Source organism: Scardinius erythrophthalmus (genome assembly GCF_964197995.2).
Source record: "Scardinius erythrophthalmus genome assembly, chromosome: 15".
In the NCBI taxonomy this organism is placed as follows: domain Eukaryota; kingdom Metazoa; phylum Chordata; class Actinopteri; order Cypriniformes; family Leuciscidae; genus Scardinius; species Scardinius erythrophthalmus.
The window spans coordinates 35,870,728-35,884,057 of NC_138235.1; the positions used below are offsets into that span (position 1 = coordinate 35,870,728).

The 13,330-nt window shown below is 35.8% G+C and overlaps 1 protein-coding gene across 1 annotated transcript in view; it reads left to right on the forward strand.

Moving 5' to 3' along the window:
- stk35 (serine/threonine kinase 35) overlaps positions 1 to 4,187 on the forward strand; it is a 17,057-nt gene extending 12,870 nt beyond the window's left edge. The window contains exon 3 of the mRNA XM_081387492.1: positions 1,313 to 4,187. The gene's annotated coding sequence lies outside the window, so the exon portion shown is untranslated. The remainder of the gene's footprint in view (positions 1 to 1,312) is intronic.
- The last annotated feature ends 9,143 nt before the right edge of the window (positions 4,188 to 13,330 follow it).

Sequence of the window (13,330 nt, forward strand, 5' to 3'; positions counted from 1 at the left end):
GATTTTAGCCTCTTTTTCTGTGTTTAAAATCGTTTGAATGTGTAAATTGGCAAGACAAAAACACATCCGAATGATAAACGTTCATTCTATGATGACAGTTAATCCGCAAATTACATGCGTGCCGAACCATGTGGCCTGATCTGTTGCACCTCTAATAATTAATGAACACACTTATCATATCATCATGATTGCTATCTTACCCGGGATGGAGAAAAACGTGTCCCTGTCCCCAAAAATGTCGGTACTCAAAAGCGTTTCTGCTGCGCATCGTTTATTTTTTTCTACGCATGCGCACCAGTTACGGGCACCCCTGATATAAACCCTTAAAGATTATAACCCTATAAATATACCTAAATATTTACTCAGTTTTCTTAATGTAATCCTTTTGTGGAATATATTCTGGCTCAGTCTCTGTAAAGTAAATTCGATCGGGTCAAACTTGGAAAAACAATTGTACGGACACTCAGCATTATTGGATTATCTTACAGCCATAGTTGGCCGAGGATGAAATCGGATCTGATGCAGAAACAGCTTGGATGACATCAGTAAATCATTTACTTGCCAAGCGTCCAACACATGGACCCCGGATTAGAAACACTAGGAGAACAACAACCAGGCCTGTAACTGTTGAGTAGAGTATATCAATGAAAGATAAGGTCTTCGTTTGAGCAGTGGTGTGTTTCTGCTGACGTCAGCCGCCAGATGTTCTTGTGTTCAGGCCAGATATCAGCCTTCTGCAGACCTGCCTGATCAATGACCGGCTGATCATGTGCATTTTAGTGGGTCTCTGTCTCGTTTTTGCTCTATTTACCTACAGTATCACAAGCTGAGTTATTATGCTTTCAAATAAGTTATTTTTGTGCATTTATGTGCAGTTTGTGCAATTATTTGCATGCAGCGACTGTGCAAACGTTTCAGCGTATACTCGAGTGTGGATGACATAAAATTCGATATTATGACAAAAAAGTAATAACTAAGAGATTAAAATTTCTAATTATGACAAAATTCGATATGCCAAAAAAGTAATAATTATGAGATACATTTTTTTAATTATGACAAAAAACAATTGACATTGAAAAGTCATGATGACAAAACATTGATTTATAATTTTAATTCTGACATATCTCCTAATTTCTACATCATAATTATTTTTTACATCATAATTATTACTTAGTATCTCATAATTTTGACTGTTTATGTCATAATTGCAACTTTTTTGTCATTATTATGATTATTTTATTATTATGTTTATTAAATTGTTACTTTCTTGGGTGTGTTTGGTTGAGTAAGTTTTGTTTTGCTCTCTCCACAGGTTTGCAGAGTGAAATTGCTCACCGATGGAAGGGAATCAAAAGGAATCAGTGAATCCCGGAACTGTGAATTTTGTCTTGCGCTCACTTCCAGAAAGCAGAAGTGAAAAGAGAAGTCTCGATCTCTATATTAAAGACCCATCACGTGGAAATGTTATGCAGGTATCTTTCTTAACACGCTGATTTTCTACTTCGGTGCATCGGATTCCACATACAAGTCTTCCAAACTGACTTCAAACCTATGTGTTTTCTGCTCAAATCTCACCAGCAATGATTTCACGACCCTCTCGCTCTCTGCTGTGACTTGTGCTGTTGTTCTGGACCAGATTTAGACACACACGTTGTTGCACTATGTTCTCAAACAAGCATATCCCATGAAAACTACCTTTCGCCCCATCCTTCTGGACGGGGGTTTACCAGACAGTATAGATGTAAATACTTCGATGTAGATAATGCAGCACTAGCATTGATCGAATGTTGTTGAATGCTCTAAAATATTCACGGGACAACAGAGAAGGAAGTTATTATAAAGCTCACAACCATAAAGACATACTGTGAACGATATAATGTGAATAACTGGGTACATAGTGACCCCGTCTCTCCTGTAGGTTTGAATGTTTCTGACCCGAACAACAGCACTTCTATAAAAAAAAAATAATAATTAAATCACCGTTGTGCCTTATTTTTACTTTTTTTCTTTTTTAAAAGAAAGTATTTGGATGGTTCTTATTATTTTATTTTTGTTTTTCAAGGATATTTAAAATGAATTTGTTTTACCTGAAATGTCGCCATGTTATTTCCATGCTAATAATATTGGTTTCAAATGTTTTAACATTTGCAAAAAATGTGAGAGGTAATTAAACTTTGCTTTGATTTGAGTTCATTTGACAGGATCCATTGAAGCAGTTGCAATTTCTGTCAAATAATTTTTTTTTTGTGTGTGTGTCATTTATCATCTATCAAAAAACAGATCAGGTGTAAACAAAATGATGACACTTTTTTTGTACTAACGCCGTTAACCAGGAGATTATTTTACTTTCTATGCAGACTGGAGAGTTGATGTTTTGTAAATAATGAATTGGTGAGGGATCAAATATTGTAGTTGTCAATCATGGTTTTCATCTTCACATTGTTGTAGCAAAATGTCTCATTTACTTTTCACATCAAAAACGGATATATGGAATGTTTTAGTTCCGTTGGAATGGAACAGTTTGAATTCACTTTATGGGATTTTATACACAGAACACTGCAAGATTCTGTTTCTATAGGAACCATTGAGTAGATGTTGCTTGATTCTCCTCAGTACTGTTTGACACAAACACACTAACCCGATTAGGACCTTTGTGAAAAATGTGAGTACTTGTTTTAATTATAAAAAGGTTCACATTCACATTCAAGGTTAAAGTACATACATTTGAGGTCACAATAGTCTATATTTCTCCCGTAAACTGGGAATTTGTAAAGCCAGTGAGAAATAGTTTTCCTTCTGTATTTTAGTAATGATTTCTATTCAGTGTTCTTGTTTACATACTCAGTGTTTCTACCTCACTATCGTGACATCTTTAACCTCACTTTTCCTCTCTGTGGTGCGTTGCATTTAGTTCAGTCTTTTGCTGTTTGCATCTTTTCAGCGGTAGTACTTTTATCCGTAACGTATTAAACGTCTCGAGCAGACTTTGCATTTCACTGTATATGTTGTTATTTTATTGTGCTTTATATGAGTCGCAGAGCAAGAGGAATCTTCATTTATTACGGTAAAACAAAAATGTCTTTGCTTTTATCTTCTCCCTAAAGGGACATGGTGATAGAAAAAAAGCGAAAGAGAGCAAATGCAAAGTCAAACATTTTGTGAGCAAATGCAAAGTTTCTCAGGGGAACACAAATGTTTAGCGAGCGAACGGAAAGTTTCTCTGGGAACGCAAAACGTTTAGCGAGCGAATGCAAATTTTCTCGTGGAATGCAAAATGTTTAGCGAGCGAACGCAAAGTTTCTCGGGGAACGCAAAATGTTTAGCAAGCGAATGCAAAGTTTCTCGGGGAGCGCAAAATGTTTAGCAAGCGAAAGCAAAGTGTCTTGTGGAACGCAACACGTTTGGCGAGCGAAAGCAAAGGTCCTCGGGGAACACAAAACGTTTAGCGAGCGAAAGCAAAGGTTCTCGGGTAACACAAAACGTTTAGCGAGCGAACACAAAGTTTCTCGTGGAACGCAGAACGTTTAGCGAGCGAACACAAAGTGTCTTGTGGAATGCAACACGTTTAGCGAGCGAAAGCAAAGTTTCTCGTGGAACGCAGAACGTTTAGCGAGCGAACACAAAGTTTCTCGTGGAACGCAGAACGTTTAGCGAGCGAACGAAAAGGTTCTCAGGGAACACAAAATGTTTAGCGAGCGAACAAAAAAATTCTCGGGGAACGCTAAACATTTTGCAAGCAAAAGCGAAGTTTCTTGTGGAACGCAAAATGTTTACCGAGCTAACACAAAATGTTTAGCGAGCGAATGCAGAGTTTCTCATGGAACACAAAACGTTTAGCGAGCGAACGCAGAGTTTCTCGGGAACACAAAATGTTTAGCGAGCGAACGCAGAGTTTCTCGTGAAATGCAAAAATTTTACCGACAAATAATTTTTCCTCCCATCTCACATTTTTTTCCCTTCACTCATGTCCCTTTAGCCTCTGATCTCTTTATGGATCAATACAGTTAAAATATCCCTGATATACCTCCTCTGCCAGTTACACTTTCTAATCTCTTAGGGAACTTCTAGCTGTTCTTTCATCAAGACAAAATCCACATGAAGTTCGTGTCTTTCACCGGTGAATCATATTAAAGGACGTCTTTCAAGTCTGAAAATAGTACATTTAGTGTTACTCACCTTGAAATACCAAAAAACCTCATCGACTCACAGTAAGGTCATGCTTCTTGCCCCTCAGGTGTTCACTGTAAAATGTTTGCAGGTCAAACAAACAGAACCATTTAACAGCCTGAGGAATACTAACCTACACAAAAACACGCACATTAACTGTTCACTACAAACACGGAAACCAAACTGTTATCTTTCTACTGAATTGTTTTATTTCTATCCTTTGGTGATTTTTTTTTTTTTTTTTTTTTTTTTTGGTCTAACTATTTTAAGATTACAGATATTTTATATTGCACAAATGTCTTTTCATAGTTAATATTGAACTGGGTTTGGTTTGTGATGCTACGAGCCATTTGATGTTTTTGCAATGCGATCTTTCTTAAATGTATGTAGACTCTTGTTTTCTTGAAATAAAGAAATAGAAATAAATATTTCTGACTTGATTATTACTTTTTTTGTCATACTTGTGATTTTTATCACCTAATTTTTACTGTTATAATTTTGACTTTTCATATCATAATGACGTAATGACTGTTATTCTCTATTTTTGTTTTATTCAACTTTTTAAATGAAAATTATAACTTGGTATGTCATATTCTACTTTTTGTGTCATAATAATGAATATATTTCCTAATGTCTACTTTTGTCATAATTATTACTTTTTATGTCATAATCTTTACTTTTTGTCATAATTATGATTTACCACAGTATAATTTTTTTCTTATGTGGTTGAAATGGGCTTTCATAATTATGACTTAGTATGTCAGAATTTTGACTTTTTGTCAGAATTTATACTTTTTATCTCCCAATTCAAATTTTTGTCATAAGTTTGAATTTTACTGTAATAATTATGACTTATGTCAATTTAGACTTATGTCTTAATTTGAACTTTTATATCATAATTTTTACTTTTATGTGTCATAATTATGATTTGTATATCATAATTTTTTACTTTTACATAAATTATGACTTAATATGTCATAGTTTCTACTTTTTACCTCCTAATATCTACGACTGACTATGTAATAATTATGTATCTCATAATTTCAACTAAATATTATTTAAGACTTATATGACTTAATAGTCTCTTGTTTTCTTGAAATAAAGAAATGTGATTGATTGTTGTGTATTATCAGGTTGTGGAGCCAGCTAATTCTCCAGAATATTAGTCATAATTATCATCAATAACTTGGTTACATTTGGCACATTCGAAAATATAATTTTAAAATTGCCTTTGGATTTAAGGTTCACTTGACTTCTCGTAAACACATCACAGGAGATGTCTGTCAAACTTTCTAGCCTTTGTTTTTCACCACTGGCCTGTATAAACACGCTTAATTACCTACGCAAATACTTGCACAGCATGACGTGACTTTGTGTTGAGCTTCTGTTTCATACATGACTGACTTGAGACTCATGAAACTTCATGTTCAGTGACAGCATCATCACGTAATGATCACATAATGAGAGCTCAGTGAAAGGTCACCCTTGAGGTCCACATTGTGTTAAAGTAGGTCAGTAGTGTGTGATGAAACCTAATCCATTATAATCAGTTCTGAAGTGATGGTCAAGCACATGAATGCAGCTAATGGCCTAGAGGTCAGTTGTGTAATAAAGTCAAGGAGGTCTGTAATACCCGGAGAGAGCCATCGTTAGAATTCACACTACATCAACTGTTACTGTACTATGAAGAAGCGTTCGTCGTATGTAACAAGGCCTCTTTAGCTGTAAATAGAGAAAGATGCATAGTTATGGCATCTACCAGAGACTAACTGAAAGAAAGAAAGATATAATTTTTAATTACAATTATTATACTCTGTTTATACTCTATGTTTTTAATCATTTTCACAAATAATTTCTGTTTAGAATATCAACATAATGTCTGTCTATCTATCCATCTGACTATCGTCTATCTATCTATCTATCTATCTATCTATCTATCTATCTATCTATCTATCTATATCTATCTATCTATCTATCTATCTATCTATCTATCTATCTATTGTCTGTCTACCTATCTATCGTCTATATATCTATCTATTTTCTCTGTCTGTCTATCTTTCTATCTATCGTCTGTCTGTCTGGCTCTATCTGTCAGTCAGTCAATCAATCAATCAATCAATAATAGTTTTAACTAGTTTTACGTGTTCTTAGTGCTGCGTTCGACACTATAGATCATAAAATACTCTTAAATCGATAGACTACAAAGTTACACTGGTGATCAGGGACTGGCATTAAGGTGGTTTAGATCGTATCTATCAGACCGTTACCATTTTGTCTATTTAAAGGGGAAAAATCTTAAGATAACGTCATTAAATTGTTGAGTGCCGCAAGGATCTGTGTTAGGCCCTCTGCTGTTGTACACAGAATCTCTTCTCTTCATTTCTTCATCCACTACAGTTTAAGACCTGTGTGTTATATTAGACAGCAACTTGTCTTTCAAAAATCATATTCCATATGTTACAAAAACAGCCTTCTTCCACCTCAGAAACATCGCTAAGCTCCAGAACATGCTTTCTGTTTCTGATGCAGAAACGTTATTTCATGCGTTTATGACCTCTAGACTAGATTACTGTAATGCATTACTAGCTGGTTGTCTTTCATGCTCAATAAACAAGCTACTTATTAGTCCAAAATGCAGCTGCTAGAGTTCTTACTAGGTCAAGAATTGTATCATCTCTACACTGGTTATTAAGTCCCGTATCAATTATAAAGTATCCCTACTGACCTATACGGTTTATCTCCTGTGTATTTAACTGATCTTCTATCGCCTTACAATCCATCACGCTCTTTAAGATCACAAAACCTTTGGCTTCTGGTAGTATTTAGCATATCTAAGTCCACTAAAGGAGGGAGAGCGTTTTCACATTTGGCTCCTAAACTCTGGAATAGCCTTCCTGATGATGTTCGGAGCTTAGACCGTATACTCCAGTTATATCAGATTAAATGCACATGATTATCTTGTGCTTGAAATGTTATGAATAGCAGCTACACTGATTATTTTCCATTAGCTTTTCCATTTTGAGATACCCATCCCGAGGTAACTAGAGATTACTTCAGCTCCAGTTTGGATCCAGACTCTTATGAAGACATCAGATGATCCAACTCCTGCGAAGACTTCAGATGATCCAACTCTAAATCAACATGCACCAATGCTACATTTCTGTATATTGTAATTATTATGTTCACAACTTGTAATAATTAGTCCACTTCAATGAGCTCATTGTTTCTGCCTTAAAGGGGTCATATAATGGTACATGCACTTTTACAAGTTGATTGTAGTGAAATGTGTGTTGGCAGTGCCTGTACACAACCATCATAAAATGATAAAAATCCATCCAGTGTTTTTTTTTTAATCTCCTTATATGTTTTCCAATCTCTAAAATCAAGCCGTTCGACCTAGTGACGTCACACGGTCGGACGCCCCTCCCACGATTTGTGATTGACAGCAGCGGTTCAACACAGTCCCGCCCTCACTCACTCAATCATCATAGTCCGCGCATCATTGTTGATACGCAGGAGCACTGTCTATGAGCAGAATGGCGTCAAAGCAATTGTGGTGTTCTGTTCTTGGGTGTAATAAGGAACACAGCAGTCATGTTGATGTCCCTAAATCCGAACCGCTGAATACGCAGTGGCTGAGTTTGTTTTCGAAGGGAATATTCCCCACGATCAACGTCAATGCTTTCATGTTTGCGCGAATCATTTCACACACCAGACTTGCTTTACAAACGAGGGTCAGTATAAAGCTGGATTTGCTAAGAAGCTGCTCCAGAAAAAAGGATCGGTACCAACTATTCGTGTTCCTGCTGCACCTCCAGAAGAACTGAAGTGAGTGTAACGTTTTATTAACCTTTATATTAATATTTATATTAATCTTTGCAAATCGCTTGCACGCTTCACGATGAATGCGGCTATTTTTACACTCAGGGTACATTACGGCATGTTTTCTATGTACGACGTTCTCAATATAATTCATAATCCCACGTTTATAATGAACAATGCGTTATGGTTATTGTGTTATTGTGTTATTACAAACTGTGTACACACAGAACAGAGGGGTGGGGTGAGCAAAGCTCATTATCATTTAAAGACACATGCACTGAAACGGCGTGCTGAAAACAGAGCTGTTTTTGACCTGGTAAAATTAGTGTTTTCTTACAATACTAATGAGAATTTTTAATTAAAGTATATTACAAACTTTTAATTTAGACCCTAAAGAATCATATTAGCTTGTACAAAAATGGCATTATATGACCCCTTTAAATTAATGCATTGTTTTTTGTTTGTGTTTTTTTATAACTTTTTTTGTAAATCTGAAATTAAATTAATCAATATGTAAATGTAATCATCTTGTTAGAATGGATTTAAGACAAAATTTCAAGGATTAGTGTCATGTCTGGACAAAAAACTGCAAAGAAAAACATGATCAGATAAAGAAAGCACACTGTGTACTTGTTGAGTGAGTGAGAGAGAGAAAGAGAGAGAGAGCAGGAAACAGATCCTATAGATCAGCTGAACCATATATGAAACACACCATTAACACACACGGGTGGAGACTGATAATAACCGAAGAACTGAACATATCTATAGCACCCAACACACACACACACACACACACACACACACACACACACACACTATAAGAACACTGCCTGAGCATACAGAAAACGTAGCTGAAGCACTTGTCCTTGTATTTTATGTTATTATGAGTAGGCGCTGCAGGCACAAACTTTTCAGTAAGACTGGACACAAAAGTGTTTTATTTCTAACAGTGTCCTGAAATGTTGAACTGTCCGAGGATTTGCAGAAACTGAGCAGGTAAACACAGAAATCATATGAAGAGGAAGTGAGACTTGAGTGTTTTTCACATGTTCTACTCTGCAAGGACAGGAAGTGCTGGAGCAGAATGATGTCGAGCTGCTGCGATTGGATGGTGTGATTACCATGACGACTGCAGCACATCAGGGCAGATGTGTGAATCAAATTTTCTCGCTCTTGTCTGTTAGTGTCACACTGCCCTGAAACTTTGGGAATTGTTAGTTATGCTGTTCAGAAGGTTTATTTGGTGTTTCTGACATCTAATTAAAGATTGATGAAAAACAGCAATATTTATCGTTTTATCCGTATTTCACTCCATTACTCCAGTCTTCAGTGTCACATGATCCTTCAGAAATCATTCTAAGATGCATTTCTGAGTATTGTCAATGTTGAAAACAGTTGTCAAAACCAAGATACATTCTTAGAAGTTCTATATGAAACCTTAAAGGGTTCCGTCAGACACTTTACATGCATAGAATCTTTAAGGGGTTCCAATCATGTGATCATTGTATGGATTTAATTTAATTCTTTTTTGTTTTAATTCATTCTTAATTTTAATTTAAAAAAATGAATTAAAACTCTTGTAAACACATTATCAATAGAAAAAAATGTAATCAAACATGAAAGTATTATGGAATAATTCAAGACATTTCTACTTATATAGAACCTTTTTGGCATAAAGCGTTAAAATTGAGTCGAGAACCCTAGAGTTCTGTATAGAACCTCAGTGAACCTTTTTTTTCTTAGAGTGTATATTTTTTCAGGATTCTTTTATGAATACAAAGTTCAAAAGAACAGCATTTATTTGAAATATGAATCTTTTGTAACATTTTAAATGTCTTTACAGTCACTTTCATTTAATCTAATGCACTTACTAAATAAAAGTGGTACTTGTTCACTACAAAGTCTAATTTAAACTTTCACAATTATGTTTATATTTTTTACTCTGGAGACATGCAGGCCTTCATAGTTTTCTACATGAAAACTTTACTGAGTGACATTAATATTAAAGATGATGCTAAATAATAAATGATAGTATGCTGTATGACTTAAAAGGAACACATTTGTGTTTTGAGTTGGTAAAACAGAAGATGAAACAAACGAAAATATCAGAATAAGATGATTCCCCATGCGTCTTGTTGATGAGCGTGACTTTGAACTCTTTTTGTTGTGTTTCTTCATCACTGAGATCCTCCTCGGTCTTAATTATCTGTCTAAATGTCAAATTAATTGGACCTTGTTTATGATTAAGAAGGTTGGTGGGAATCATTAGCTCTCTATATACGTGCTTTACGAAGAAGCAGGAGAATCAGACTCTGAGTGTCTCAATGAGTTCAATAAATTCTGCCAGGAAACCTCGGGAGACCCTTTGTATTCAGTCTCTCATTTACTTTGCATTGTGAGTTGAGAAAGAGATCAGAAAGGTGGATGATTTGGGAGCGAAAGAGACTTTCTTCTTATCGCCTTTCATGACACCATCACAAAAGACTCCATCAACACGAACATACAGTATTTGTGTTTCTCTCTCTCTCAAAGAGTGTTGCCTAATAAAAGAACCAGCATTGATCTCACTAATAAACGGATGTGGATTGAAATTAACAAAAAAAAAAAAAAAAACACCACAATAAACATCAGTCCACCTTTCCTTTTAATGAGCGTCAAGAGGACGACAGACATCAGTCTCGACTCTCATCTCATGTTGAGTCACCGTGACAATCACAAAAGAGCCGAAGCTTTGAGGGGCTGGAGAAGTGCGGAGAGCTGAAAGGTAAAAACTAATGGACGACACTCCTTTCACACCGAGAGACTGCGTGAGACACTCATAAATGACCAGGCTTGGGGATCCATTAAAAAGTCGAAATTTCATGTAGGTATATACATACATCTGTGTTTGAACATTATCAAGCTCTGTATGTACTCTAGGCTATTTAGCTTCAATATATTTTTGTTGTTGTTGTTGTTTTCTTCACATGTCATGCCTTATATTGAAGTTTTTCAATGACACTTTTTTCTCTTTATAACAAGTACACTAACTTTTCATTTAGGGGCGTAACCGTCCATTCTGAAGAAAATGACCTTTACATTTAAATTACCTTTACTCTTATTTAATCTAATTTTTTATTAATTTTATAATCGATTACAAATTATTTTCAAATTTTACCAATATATATATATATATATAGTACTATATAATACTTACTACATATACTAATATATACAGTATGTCCTAATACTGATGTCTCTAAATGGATTTTTCCAGGGGTCCTATTTACAAAGTCTTGATTTTGTTTTTGGGGTGAACTAGAATATGCTTTCATGCTCAACTGTTAAAAAATAAACATTATTTTTCACATATTTTACATTATTACAGCTCCTCTCTCCTCAGTCTGCATGGTTCAATAAGCCCCTCCTTCTGAAATACCATATGTGCTGTGATTGGCTAGCTGGCCCAGTGTGTTGTGATTGGCAGCGCTCAGCACATGTTCGGGAAATGTCCCGCCTCTTCATAACCGGGATCTCAACTCAGATGTGAATATTAAATATGAACTATGACGTCAATTTCAAAATATTTCAAGCCCGATTCAGACCCAGACAATGTTAACATACAAGAGGATCGTCCAGAGCGGATTTTATGCACGGACTTTGCCAGCATGAATTTCACAGGACACAGTAGGCTATTGTTTCAGTGGAAAGACTTTAACTATGGTAATACAAACAATAATCGATCACAAAATCATGGATAATTTTCATAATGGGCAGTGAACAGTACTTACAAAAGCAAGAGCTTTACAAAAGCTACAGTAAACACTATACTGTAATGTTAGTTAGCAGGCTAGCCGAGGCAAAGCTTTGCCCTTCGTTTACATCATAGCAACTACATAAAACTTATAACTGGAACTGTTAATAGAAAACACAACTACAAATAATGAGAAATACAAGATGTGACCAATAAACAACAGATTGTCCCAACAAATTGGGAATGGCTTTCAGGAGAAGCATGCGTAGGCTATATAGCCTGCATTGTACACTTTCTGGAAGCTGTTCTCTGTAAAATGTGCAGCGCACAGACAAACACTGAAGTTATAATGTTCAGGAACAGTGTTAAAAATACATTTTAACCACTCTAAGTTCGTCAGCCCTAGTACAAACTTTTACCGGCGTGGAAAAACACAGACAACACTCTTTATCTTCTCTAGCGCAGCGCAACCAGGCCTCGACGTATTCTGTGGGCAGAGATTATTTAAACGAGGAACATTATGACTTCATAAGATCCGGAAAAAAACGAGTTGTAGTTCTTGTAGATTCTGTTAAATGAAATAGCTCCCTTTAGAGTGGACAGATCTTTTAATGCTCAAACAGCAACTAACTAAAGTTTAAAAAGTGGAAAAGCACAATAGGACCCCATTATAGTCATTCAGGTAGGTCTAGCAGGTAAATATAGCCTAAATAATCAAACACTGCACAGTCTTCACTGCATACATTATACACTGAATATAGATTAATCCTTATTAAAGGGTTAGTTCACCCAAAAATTCTGTCAGTAATTACTCTCCCTCATGACATTCCAACCCCGTAAGACTTTCGTTCATCTTCAGAACACAAATTAAGATATTTTTGATGAAATCTGAGAGCTGTCTCACTCCTCCATAGGCTTCTCTGTAATTGAAACTTGCCGGCCCAGAAAGTTAGTAAAAACAATGTTTATAGTCCATGCGACTACAGTGGCTCAACCTTAAGTTTATCAAGCGACGAGAATACTTTTTGTGCGCAAAAAAATAAGCGCCACGACGCATGCTCATTTAATGTGCATTTTATGATATTTTCATATTTAATAATGCATATACATACATATTTGTACATTGGCCTACAGTATATCTAAAATGTGTGTAACTAAAATTGTTGTGTTTTGTAGTATGATGGCATGATTATGTATGCATACAAAGCTGTATTTTGACTAGTAACAAGTGGTGATACAGAGGTAAGCCGGTGATGGTCATTCGGTGGTCATGAGCTGAGACAGAACAGAGACGAGCAGGACACAATGTCCCGTTTGTGTCGGCTGAAAAATCTGACCCACTTCTAAAATCCCAAACAGTCTGTCTGAGCTGACACGTGCCACAGCGTCGCCCGACCGCCAGACACACACGTGACCAGAGCGTCTTCGGCTGAAAGCTTTTAAAAAGCAGACTTGATATATTCTCACTCCAGACTGTAATTACTGTCAGACTGTGGAACATTAAACTTCATTTAAGCATAAACTCAGCATTTAGACCTGAAAGAAAAACTATATATATACAGTGCAATGCATAAGTGAATACACCCATGCTAAAGTTGACTAAAAAGA